The sequence below is a fragment of the Protopterus annectens genome, chromosome 14.part0, assembly GCF_019279795.1.
Source record: "Protopterus annectens isolate FY-2018-M chromosome 14.part0, PAN1.0, whole genome shotgun sequence".
In the NCBI taxonomy this organism is placed as follows: Eukaryota; Metazoa; Chordata; order Ceratodontiformes; family Protopteridae; genus Protopterus; species Protopterus annectens.
Genome location: NC_056748.1, coordinates 1232222 through 1244709, shown reverse-complemented (window position 1 = coordinate 1244709; position 12488 = coordinate 1232222).

The window sequence follows — 12488 nt, the reverse complement described above, 5'->3', positions numbered from 1 at the left end:
CTCTCCACTACTATCTCTCCATTCAGCTTAACACATCTCTAATGCAGTCTCTCCCTTTGAAAAAAATCTGGAAATAATAACATTATGGCATGTTAATTAATTTATTTTACTTATTTATTTTTATTTTACATTTGTTTACCAGAAAAGTCCAAATTAACAAGTTGTCCTTTTTCAGCAGAGGCCCAGGATAAAAAGCCCAACATTAATAAACCAAAAAAAAATATCTATTGATAGAAACCCAAAACAAAAAATAGTGCATATTTACAATATAATAATACTGAATGTATACAGAGATATAGAACAGTAAGTACAAGATCTGACAGTTTACATACATTTACAAAGCAGTGATTGATTACAGGTAAAACTGGCATGTTTATTATAGAGTAGAGCACAAAAGAGAAAAAAAAGAATGATGGATGATGGTTACAGATTCTTAGGCTAGATAGACTTTCTTAACCAGGGTTAGTGCAAGAACATCTCTCTCCATTAGTAAGATGGGTTTTAAGAATCTTTTTGAATCATGTAGTGCTAGTGATAATTTTTATTTCTTGGGGCAGAGAGCTCCAGATTTTGAATACGCAACTGGAGTATAAGGATTCTCCAGCAGAGTTGTTAGCTTTGGATATCTTCAATAGTTTTTTGTTTGTGGATCTCAGGACATGGTTGGTAGTAGTAGGTTCTTTAGGCAGGGATTCTTTCTGATTGATTAAGAAATTGATGGGCGATGGCCAGTTGGTTGTAGGTTAGGAGACTGGGCAGTTCGAACCAGGTAAGTTTTCTTAGTGCTAGATAATGGTAGTGGGAGCTATAGTTTTATTCTGTGGCAAATGGTGCTATTTTATTGGAACATATGTTTACTTAAATCTGATTTATTTAGGTTAGTGAGTATTGGAGAAGCATAGAGGAGGGTGTATATAAGATGAGCTCTAGCAATGGTTGCCTTTGTGCTGTTTGTTAGAAAATTGTTTATTTCTGTATAAGATACTAAGTTTTTTATGAACTTTCTTTATTGTCTGAGCTATGTTAATATCGAATTTCAGGTTACTGTCTATGATGACACCAAGAAGTTTAGTATGGGAGACCGGAGAAATAATTGTATTGTTAGTTGATGAGATGTTGAAAGATGGGGAGGGTCATTGGCTCTAATGGGGTGAAAAAGCATAAATTTAGTCTTGTTGGGGTTAAGAATAAGCTCTGTGTTACCTAGCCAAAATTATACTGCTGTGAAGGACTGCTGAGTTAAATGTTGAAGTTGTTGTAGTGTTGGAGATGCACATATTAGAGTTCAATCATCCATATACTGGATTAGAAATGCATGCAGGGTAGAGGTGTGAAGATTGTTAGTAAGTAAGGTGAAGAGAAGAGAACCAAGGATAGATCCCTGAGGAACTCTCAGAGTGACCACCTGATTGTTGGCATCTGGATAAATAATCTTGGAACCATGCAAGTGCCAAATGGCCAAGTCTGAGTTCAGAAAGAGCCTTTTGGAGCTTGTTATAAGAGACAGTATCAAAACCTTTGGATAGATTGAGGAAGATGGAAGATACAAGATTGCCATAATTTCTGTGCTGATTAATATTGTTAGTGAAGGACATCAGGGCAGTAGTAGTGCTATGTTTTGGTTGAAATCCATGCTTAGTATTAGAAGATTGTTAGTTAAGAGATAATTTAGTAATTGAGGATGAATGCATCTTTCTAAAATTTTGGATAATAGTGATAAAATTGCTATAGGACGATAGTTGGATAACTCTGAGTTTCCACCTTTGTGCAATGGGATTATATGTGATATTTTCCAAATGGTTGGGACTTTTTCTTCTGAGATGGATCTATTGATAAGGATGGATACAGGATTGGTGATAGCTTCAGCAGAAATTTTAAGATAGTCTGCTAGTAAATGATCAGCTTCCAGGGTAGTTGTCTTAAGTTTTTTAGGTATTTTTTAGAGTATCCATAGGGACAGGTTGGAAGGAGATGGTACTGTTGTCTAGGCTTAATGTTGAGTCGGGTGGTAGTGGAGTAGAGCAGTTGTTTTTAGTAAGGGCTAAGATGGATTCAGTGAAATATTTATTAAATTTTGATACAATACTTTCTTCAGTATTGGTGGTAGTAGGGGAAAGTATACTAAATTGTCATGGTTGTAAGATGTTTTTATTACCGACCAAAAATGTTTAAGATTATTATGGTGTTTTAATTGGATATAACTATAATGGTTTGTTTTGTCTTGTCTAATTTGTCTATTGGCCTTATTTCTTAGTTCAAGATATGTTTGTTTGTTTGCTGTGGTTTTGTTTGCCTGACATGTTTCCCAAGCCTTGTCTTTTATTTTAGTAGTGATCTTGTCTTTGTGGTTAACCATGGTGCAAAACTAAATTTTATTCTTATTGTCCTGGGGGGAGCTAGTTTATCCAAGATAGTAATGAATGCGGTATTAAAATACTCTATGGCTTTATCTAGAGGGAGATACTTGCATGGGGACCAATTACAGAGTTTAAAGTTGGAAATAAACTCTTGGGGGCAAAAGGTTTTTTTTATTACAAATTTGGTGGTATGTATTGAGTTTTGCTGGATTTACATGGTGTTGTAATAGGAAGGTTGGGAGATGATCATTAAGGGTATCTGGGAGATTCATTAATTAATTAATGCAATTGGTGGTGGGGATTTATGTAATCAATAGAGTTCACATTGAACAAAACCTCTTAAGTTACTCCTCCAGAATGTGTCATTAACATTTGCAGAAAGCCAGAGAGGTAACCCACAGTGGTGTTTCCACAAACTGTACAGAAGCACTGCAGTTGGACTGTCTCTGAATCGGAAATGGCTACCTCTAGCAATAAGCCCTATTTACTGCTGCAGCAACCTTTCTGAATCCCAGGGACAGGTTTTGTAGTTATAGCACTTACATTTAATAATCTTGTAGATTTGAAATACAGCTACCTAAAATGAACCTCAAAGAAGCAAGAGCTAAAGAAACAATAAAGATAAAAAATGAAGAAAAAGAATGAATTGGGAAAAGAGCTACAGATGGAAACAGTCACACCAAATGATGAAAAATGCAAAATTACAAAAACACTGAATGAACTGAAGGAAAAAAATAAAGCAGCTAAAAATGGGCAGCCATTTTAAATTGAAAGAAGAATATCAGAACAAGAAAAAAAGCAAAAAAAAAGAGTCTTGAAAAATAGATACCAGAAATAAAACACAAAGTGCTTTAAAAATGGGTAAAAGGAAGGGGAAAAGAAAATAAATGATCATGCTGTAAGGAAGGCATTAAGCTAGAAAAAACAGATGAAAATCAACAAACAAAGGGCTTCAAGCTGAAGAGGGATTAACTGCAATTAACACGGAGTGGCTGTTCTTATCCTACAATGTGTCACAATGTTGTAAGACTGCAGTGACATAATATAAATAACACTAATGGAAATAGAACTTTGTGGCAAATAGTACAAATGGTATTGTTTCCTTAAGACAGACAGCTACATTTTTTGTATTACCTCAAAAGACTTCCCTCAAGAATTGATGTTATTTAGCATTTATTCTGCTAAAATGGTGCATAAAAAACAGAAGGGTTTTTTTTCCTGGAACATCTGTTTTGGGACATGTGCAGCAGAAAAGTAAAAGATATTCCAGAAAAACCTGAAGAAACCAGAGATTTTTTTTTCTTTTGTGGAAGTAACAGAAACAATCCTATACATTGTTTCTTTTGCTTTGCCTGTATATAAAAAAAGACTCCAAACCAGTATTTTCTCCTTCTCTTCAAAGCACCTTCCTTATTTTATAGACTGGTGATCTCTGCTGCATGATAACACTTGAAAGGGCATTTCTATCATACCTCTCAACTGTACAAATTTCACAGAATGTCCATATTTTTGCTTTTTTTATTATTGGTCTGTTTCTCATAAAATTGTAGTTTTCTGGCAAATCATTAGCACATTTTTGAGGAGTGATTTCAGAAAATAATGACACATATTTGAGAGTCAGACTTTCTACCTTTCAGAAAATTCATGCTAATGCAACACCTGTTATTCTAGCAACTTTCTAAGTTTGTAAGAGCAATATTAAAAAGTCCCTATTTTTGGGCCTTTCCCCCCATTATTTATGGCTTTGTCCAGATTTCTTGCTCTAAGAAGTTGAGAGGTATGGTTTCAATGTTTCATATTCCGTGAAAAGCTGATAATGGTTTGGAAACCAACAGTGAGCTACATGCCAAAATATGATATAACCACATTGATTTTATACACATAATTTTATATCTACAGTATATGCACATTCACAAGCACACATCTTTAAATTAGTACTACAGTGACTGTCTCACAACAGTGCCAGTGATGGTTTGTTGTTGCTTCAGTAGTTTAAAATTATGCACATCAGCTACATCAGACTATTGCCTTGAAAAGAAAAACTACAAAAAAAAATAACCAATGATGTAAAAAATTGCTAGAAAGTTATAAATAAATGGATTATCATAAAATCCAGGCTTGTCCACTGTCATTACTAGACATTTAATCTAAGACACCATTGAAGAACCTAGCAAAATTTCCCCAGAGCACTAGAAATCAGTAAATAAATAAATAAACATAACATCCAGGCTTATTGACCTGACAGTATATAGGTCATTACTAGACATGCAGTCTAGTTGACCACTGAGGAAGCCTAACACAATTTCCTTAGAGCACTGTGTTTAAGCAACTTGTTCCATTCCATCTCCCGGTAGGTAAATGGACGCTGAGGAACTCATACTTTGCCCTTCAATAAGCATCTTATGAATAACTCATAGTCTTGATCCACTGTGCTATCAGACATGTAGTTAAGAAAGGCACTCCCTTAACTAAACTTGAAGTCAGGGAAAGAGTGGCAGTACGGCCCTGAGTTTCTGTGATATTCCTGAGGTAGGATACAGCCTCTAACATGCTCACTGTCACTCTCCCAATGTTGTTTGTCTTTTCGGCTTTTCCCAGTTAGAGGTCTCCACAGCAGAACTCCGGTCCGCTAATGATTGGCAGTAGATTTTTTTATGGTGCCGAGTTGCCAGCCCGATGCCCAACCTTCAGCGAAGGCACGCCCATTCACACATGTCTTTCAGAGGCCACTTGACCACAGGGAGGACATGCAGACTCCACACAGAAAGCACTCTAGCCATGAATCAAACAGGAGAACCTCTTGCTGTGAGGCAACAATGCTACCGCTGTACCATCGCGGCTTCAGTCAGTTATGTAATGGCACTTTGTGATACTGCACAGTTCGATGAATGACGCATTGTCAGTTAAGGTCACTGTCTTGGGGCATTTCATTTACCCTGATGGGCAGTGAACTTAGTAGTGATTTATATAAAGATCAATTGCAGGTATAGAGAACTTTATGCTGAGAAAGCCATTTTAAACATTTTATTTTCACTTGACATGGCGTTCATTTAATTATCTGTTAGACAGTTGGTCAGGATCCCTGAGTAATGCTTTCTAGAGGACAAAATAGACTCAGAAAAAACTCCACAAAAACACAATGGTCCTGAGGATAACTTTTGTAGGGCCATGGTTCTTACATATGGAGAGGGTGAAAAACAAGTAAGGGATATTCTAAAGAAAAATTGGAATATTTTTAGGACTAACCAAGAGATTTTCAGTATATTGGGTTCTTCTCCTAGGGTAGTTTACAAAACAGGACGCAACATTAAATATCTTATGGAACATCCATCACCTATTGTCCCCTTAGTACACAAGGGTACCACTAGTTGTGGTAGTTGTAGACAATGTCCATATGTTTGTAATAATAACACAGTTTTTACCAAGGATAGTGTGAAAGGAATTAATTTACAGAGAGGGAATTGTAACTCCAAAGGGGTAATTTATATTGCTTCATGCCCATTGTGTAAGAATGTTTATGTGGGTAAAACAGAAAGAAAATTGAGAATTAGGATATATGCAATAGAGAAAGGTAATTCTAATAATGCCTTATTTAAACATACCCTGAACTGTTGTTACAATAAAACACCAAGGTTTGTGTTTGGTATCCTTGAAGTGTCCCTCGTAGTGTCAGGGGAGGGTGGTGGGAATTGATGCTTCAGCTTAGGGAGGTATACTGGATTATTAGATTGAAAGCTAACTATACACCAGGTTTAAATTACCATGTACCATTATTGCCTGTTTTGAAAAAAAGAGCATTACAGCTTTGAAATATGGAATGATTTTGTCTATTTTTCAGATTTATGTTTTATCTTATGATTCATATGTTTATGGTGTACATTTTTAGGTTGGTAGTAATATTTCTTTAATTTTATTTCAGTCATTAGTGACATCATTAATTACGCATTTTTAAAAGGGGTTGGTTTGCACTATTTTAAATGTTCTGATGAAGTCCTTGAATATATGTTATGGATGAAAGTGCTTAACATTTTTTATCTTATGGAATAAAGTGTTTTATCTTTTAACCGTGTTGTGGCTTATGGTGGAGTTTGTTACCCTGGGACACCTGAGAGTTTTTAGACTCAGAAAAAAGACTTAGTCACTCTCCCATATTGTTATATGCAAATGCTTTTCCACTTGTATGCATTCTCCTTTGACATTTAATGAATAGATAAATTATGAGTCAGAACATGCAAGTTAAGGCTAGAGCACGATCCATTTAACGCACATAACAAATGTAGCTCTGTTTGTAACAGTGCCTACTGGAGTCTTGTTTAGTTGTTTCATTATATTTATTTTGTCAATAAACATATCTCTAATTTTTTATCAATTGCTCCATTCTGTCTTCATTCTTCAGGCACATATTTTAGTATTTTTGTCATCACTATCTGTAGCTGTTCTACTGAATACTGTTTTAGTCTATCAGATATGTACTTTGCACTCAGTTGTCTTTGTCGTACCATACATGGGTGTCACTCTGAAGGTGCAGTGGGATAAAGTTCTAATTACAGCCCAGTTGATCAGCTTTCAATTAGCACTTGAGCTAGCTGATGATGACAGGGGAGGGATGAGTGTTCCCATCTAGCGGGATGGACAGCCATCTTAAAACATAGAATGACATATATTAATTTGCATTTTTTTTCTCTGTTCTCTACACTTTTGGGCATTCTTGGTAGCCAATACTGTTTTGATTATTTTACGATATTGTACCATTAATGATGTTTTGCATGCTTAATTTTAATGGGAAGTTAAGATTTTATATTATTATGTTTATAAATGAGTACCTATACAAAAATAATTTAATATCTTTTGGATATATTATTGTTGCAAAACATAATTCCTGACTGAGTAGTGGCCAGATGGATGCAGCAGTGAACAAATCTGTTTATAAGTAGTATAAACTGCAAGTCACTGCCTCAAAAAGTATTGCAACCATATCAGAAGTCGCTATAGTAATTAGCGTTACTGAGATGAATACTAACATTAGCTAACATGTCTTAGGTAGTACAATAAATATGAAATGTTTGGAGACAGGAAGTATCACACTTCTCAGAAGGAAGTTGCACAGATGGCAAAAAGGGCAATTGATAAAAGGGTAATTCAGAATAACTGCAACAGATGAAATGCTCTAAGAATAATTAAAAAAATCAGTACAGTAATCTGTATTGTAAGCAGTTGTGTTAAAAGTGTGATGTGTGTGTGGGGGGTGGGGGTTGAATGCAGGCCATTGATTTATTGGTGTTAATGTAGAACATTGGACCTTGCTATTGCATTTCTATAGTTCTCAAAGTATTATGGCAGTAATATAGTTTGACAGCCATTGCAGCCATAACAGTCTGACATATTGGTTTTTTTTGGTTAATTTTGTCTATAATAGGGGTGGGCTGCTACCCTTAAAAGACCAACTGTCTTACAAAGCAGTTTTTTGGGCAGGGTTAAAGGGATAGCTCCTCTTACAAACAAAACTATTAAAATTACATATCTGCTATTTTGTCTTAAGCAAACAAAAAAAATAGACATTTGTTTAACCATCGAACTGCCGGGACTCATTGAAGCTCCAGCAACAGTGCAATGCATGAAGTGTCAGTGATGGAGAGTACTGGATCCTGCATAGCAATGCCACTTGGTGTTCTGGACCAGCAGTTACGTAGTGTCCAATGTTATACATAACCATCAATTTAGTTTTAGTTATTGCCATTAAAGTGATCATTGATGGCAATCACTGTGACAACCTTCCACTGGACCAGTAATCAAGGAGCCTCAATCCTCACCACTGGCACCTGTGGGGGGATGTTCACTGGGAGGATAACAGGCACACACACAGTATTTCCAGATGTAGCTCTCTGCGTCAAGTGCAATTTCCCTTAAGAGCACACAGAGACCACAGTCAGTCCTTGGCTGGTTTCTCTGTCTTCCTCCAGATCCCCAATAAGACTCCCCACTGGCACAGCTATAGAGTTCAGATCTCAGCTGAGTGACCAAGCCAAGACCTCCAACACCCTTTCTGTCCAACCAGTGCTTCATGTCCCTGCCCAAGTAACTGACACACACACACACACACACACACACACACACACACGCGCACACACACACACACACACACACACACACACACACACACACACACACACACACACACACACACGCACACACACATTCTTTGTGGTTTGATTTACACACACACACACACACACACACACACACACACACACACACACACACGTGCGTGCATACACACCAACTCCTGGGGAAGGCTGGCACAGGTTTGCTAGCTATGCCCTCTCTACCCAGACTATAAGGTAGTTTTCACTGCCACCAGTCATGCCTTATCAGCTACTTTAGGGCCCTTAACAAAGGGTGTTCAATCTTACTGTGTAATATTAATCTTACTGTGTAATATTAACATTAATACAAATGGTAGTTTGACCAAGAGCAATGCTATTAGGAGTGGCCCACACAGTGTCACTAAATAAATATGTAAGTACTCTCAAAACTTAAATATCTCTACACAGATTAGCCACAATGAAAGGTTCAAATATATTTAATAATAAATAAAAGAACAAGACAATACTAAATATATATTCACAGTGACATCAATCAGAGTTCAAAACCACAGGAAATATTAAAATAACATTGCAGTACAGGCTTCCACAAAACAAAGAAAAACATCTAAACTAAGCTTCACTATATTCCTGAATGAATCTAAGAGAATAATAGTATTCACTCATAACTTACTTAATTAGAGCAAGGCAGATGTGTGGTGAATGGTTCTTGTCAGTTCCAAGACTGAATACAGAAGGCCCTGTCTCACTAAGATAATTCTCAAATTAATATTTAAAATATTACTGCTGGGATAGCTTGCAGAACGACATCATTTCTGGTCATCTGACTTCTAGTTTCCAAACCAAACCCCCCATTGCTAGAAGCGGGCAGCATTTAGCATCTACATGTAAAAATATACAGACAAGGGCTTTTGCTCAGATCTTTGGCAGATGCTGGAAGTCATAAAACAACTGCATTCCTTCAAGCTTCTAATGTGGCAATTAGTTGACTCAAATGACAATACAGAAAGCCTCCTAGTACAGACTTTGTGTCTCTAGCTGCATTGAAAACTTGAGAGATAGCCCATTTATGGTGTAGCCTTTATGGAGTAGCCTATAAAGTGATTTAATTTCAGATATTTTTCTAAAGTTTACTGGACTGAGGTTAACCCTCTGTATTCCAGTTTCCACTGTTAAAATATATACATTTAAACAGTTACAATAGTGCATGTACATTTCTATTCTCTTCCAGTAGGGCACACAGTGGATACATCTTAAACACAGCATTTTACAAATACCTTTTCAACACAAACGTCTGTACAGATCAGTTTGATATACACATGACATACAGTTCTAATAGATTTGTAACACAAGCATCTTGTATAAATTGCTTTGATATTCACAATTAACATATAATTATTTACAAAATTCCAGCTAGCTGTGCTGGCAGTACCTCCTTTTGTCACAATCAGTTTAAGTGATTTCTAGTTTTTAGATGTTTTCTTGACTTCTGAATTTTAGGTGTCCTTTTACAAAGACTGAGATACTGCTACCTGTCCCACTATATCTACAATGAAAGAAGGAATGTCCTAGAATGTGTGGTATGTGTTGTATATCTTTAATCCATGAATCAGCAATGGCACAGATATCAATATCTGCCAAGAAGAAGAAAGATTTTAAGTCAGCCATTTTATTGTTGAGACTACTGTCATTTTCTTGGATTATAAGGAGATTTAAAAATGGAAAGTGCCCTGTTAAGCTCTTGAATTCCCAGGGAGAGAGAGGTGAATCCTATCACAGGTGAAGCAATCTAATTCCCACCATGACCTTGTCCACTAAGTGATAGCCAGAATTATATCATTATAGTTAGGTTCCATATGACAACGATGGAAGAACATCATTAAGCGGATATGTTTTCCCATACTTGTTGATAGGATGTGAAATAACTCCATTGCATCCTTTAGAAGAGGGAGAAGCTTCTTAAATTGTTTACTCCAACATAAACAATGACAATATAGTATTTAGCCATAATCCTTTATAATGTCAAGGCATCCCAAATTCTGGCCCAGACAGGAAAGAAATGTCCAGTGGAGTAGGTATGTGCCTTTTTCAATTACAACAGCATCATGATTTAATTAGACGTTGTTGGGGTTGCCAGGTCACAATGTTTGCCTTACAACATTTAAGCCTTGCTTCATTCATTGCTAACCCCCAATAGTTTATTTCTATTGACTCTTACAGTAGGCAGAAGAAAGTCTGTTAATATGTATATGAAATAAGAGTCCAGTAATATTGAATTTATGTTATGTATTTTAAGAAATATGAATATAATGTATGGCAACTGGGGCGAGATGGGCAAGTAAAGGGATAGTGGCATGGTTGGGGGGCCTGGTATATTACCCTGTTTATGGCCCCCTTTGGCCATGATAGGTTTTCCTTTGAATGTAACCAGTTACAATGCTCTACATTTATTCAAATGAGTTAGTCAGCATTGTTTATTTCAAGATATACCAAAATGCTTGTTACTAAGTTAAAAGGAAATGCTTACCTTATAAAGTTGTGTCCCTGCCTCAATGCCTGTCTGTTGCACTGTTGATCTTGCATGTAATATACTACTTTTTTTCAGATATTATAAAATGCAGTTTAAGCCATGTCAGTAATCAGATCTGACCAAATAATATCTCATTTTCTACAGCATACATCTCATTTTCTGCAGTATCCATAAATATTATTTTTCATTCAATGCAACTAAGACACAAATCCAGCCATCAGGATTCAAACAGCCTGCAGAAAAGTAGCTTGTTGTTTACAGTAACAGTAGAAAAATTTGCGGTAGCATGATACAAAGTACAGAAGACAAAAAAAGCTGACTAAAAAAGTTGGTTACAATGGCAGTTTTCATGTGAGTGTATAACAAGTTAGGCAGGTTCCAGTACTGCTTATTTGTCATAATAGTCCATGTCGCAATTAGCCTAAAATATTCAGTGTTGACATTTAGTCAAAGTACCTAATTAATTAGGATGATATCATTTGTAGATCTTGTTCAGTCTATTTTTAAATTTTAAAATGTGTTTTTTGCATTGATTATCTTTATTCTAGATTAGAAACTGTCTTTCAGCTTTGGTAAAGCAGCAGAGATACAAGACATTCATATTAAAATGTCAAAATGGCATAGAACAACAACATTTGTAAGCTGTGTGAAGATTTGCAAAAGCTATGAAATGCTTAAAATGACAGCCTCAAATTTCAGTGCAGTCATTAAATCCCACACCTTAACAAGACTAAGACAGGACCTTTTAAAAAAAAAATCATTAGCTTCTGCCCACCCAAAAAAATCCAGTCACTTCAGAAGAAAAAGAAAAAAGTGAACTGTTTGTGTGATTTCTCTGTGCTTGTTCTTGATAATAACTCATAAAATTGATGAAACTGCATTAGAAGCCCATGTACAAGTATAACGCTCTATTCTTTTATCTAATAATTTCACAGTTTGGCTTCAACTTTTTAGAGTTGCTGTATCTTCACATCGCCAAAATGTCTTAACACCAGTCTTGAAACATTTTTGTATCATAGCAGATAAGTTTTGCCTCCATTAAATATGCTCTTAAGCAAGCATTTCATGTTGAAAAAATCCATGTATTTCCTGTGTAGTTTCCAGAAGTTTTTACTTTATCACCCTAAATCCTAATACCTTTCTATACTACCAGCCCATAACCACTTATCTTCCTTCTCAGTCACACCACCAAAAAAAAAAACAATACTTTCAATGAATGAGACATTGTCAATAGTAGGTGACATAGAGCCAAGTGTTTTGTATATTTCTGTAGTACACATTAGAGGGCAATAATCTTATCTGTTCCCCAGACTTCTACTTAATGTTGCTAACAAAGGAGTACAGATATAACCAAGATAAAAAGATCCATAATCTGTAATCTTCGTTTCTCTGACAGCCTTAGATTTCTAGTGACATCTGTGATCACCCACATGCCAGACAGCAGCTAAACTAGAATTTCTACCTCTTCAAGCATCCCTGTAATCCCCACAGTATAAAACC